A 1,764-nucleotide genomic window follows, 5' to 3' on the forward strand; every position below is an offset into this window, starting at 1 on the left:
AAAGTAGTTACTAATAAGTAACAACGAATAAGGAGTCTGTTAGATTAAAACTTACTTACTACTTTCGTGATATATTATATCTTTCAAGTTTAAATAATATATTCAAATATTTTTAAAAAAAACTGACTGTTTCATCACAAAAATCAATAATTGTAGCAAAAATGACTATAATATCTACATTTAACATTTAAACTGAAATAAAAATACAACATTTTTAATAAAAGAAAAAAATGCACATTTATTACCGAGATGGCGAGATAAATAATAATATATATTGTATAGGTATTTGGTATATATTATAATATAATATATTTAATGATTTGTATTTTGTATTCAACTTTTCTATATTATGTTCAATAGAATAATACCAATATAATATTAAAATGGGTATACCTATGGTAATACAAGTACATAGTTTTAAATATATTATGAAGGTTAACACTACTATACCGCACAACCCGGTGTAGGTCAACAGCCTATATTTGTCACCACCGATTCGGAAACACACACATACAGTCAATAATATTAGCATATTGCAATACACGATATATGTACAGAGGTGCCTACAATCACAATGTGGACTTAAAACGTTGGTAAAGTGCTAAAACCGGTGCTAATAACTTATACCAACATATTATGAAGTTATAGTAAAGTTGCGTGATAAAGTATGTAATATCATATAAAAAACTCGAACCCTGATAACATTGAACAAAAAAACATCCGTTCAAAATACCAACCATAACTAAAATATAAACCACTTCAGAAAAAAATACTTATAAACACTTACCTCTTCTGAAAGTAATGAACATGTACATTTTAAATGTTTTTAAGTTCGTTTCTTATTGTAGAGAACTCAATGTTGAATAAAATGTATTAAATAGACGAAAACAATTAACTCCGAACATATTATTTAAAAATATGTAGAAATATATTTGGAAATAATATGTAATTAAGTACTATATTACCTACTTGGTGTAAATTATTTGGAAATAAAAGTAGGTATGTCATGACTTGAATTTTTCATTTTGTCCTTGTATTTTGAGTTACTGTAAATCGACTGTAGGTTTATAATAATTAGAGCCCGGAATTATATGCATTTAAAAATTGTCAAATATGATGCAAATATGCAAGGGAAAAGTGGCTAAATATGCAATTATATGCCATATGTTATACATTATAAAATGAGATTTTTTTACAAAAAAAAACATTTTTACACCAAGGAAAGTAGGTATATATCTACTAGATATTCTTTCAGAAATGAAAGAATATTTAAACATTTAATACTTTAAAAACCAAAATTCAATATTTTATAATCCTAATTTTTTCGTATTTTAGATTGTTTGAAATACAGAAATCTAAAACTCAGAAAACTTAAAAAATAAAAGCAATAAAAAAAAAAAAAGGTGGGTAAGTGGATGTCGCTCTGCTGTACAGTAGGTTAGAAGTGGGTCACTGTATAATGGACAGTATTAAATTTGAATTCAATGATATAATATCACTGTATAAGAAAAACGATTTTGAGCGGAGACGGTATATCAGTCTAGGTATAAGACATAATATTATATTATAGTCTATAGTATTTAAAAAAAATTGACCTATAATAGGTACTTATAATAAATTCCAAATTAATCATATCATAATATCTATTATAACGCGTTATACATCAACAAAAAACCGTGGTACTATCATAGTATAATATGAGATAGTATACTTTAGAAGTTTCAAGTACCCACGAATAATATTATACAATCACAACAAAATAAC

Source organism: Acyrthosiphon pisum, unplaced genomic scaffold (genome assembly GCF_005508785.2).
Source record: "Acyrthosiphon pisum isolate AL4f unplaced genomic scaffold, pea_aphid_22Mar2018_4r6ur Scaffold_21548;HRSCAF=24219, whole genome shotgun sequence".
NCBI lineage: Eukaryota > Metazoa > Arthropoda > Insecta > Hemiptera > Aphididae > Acyrthosiphon > Acyrthosiphon pisum.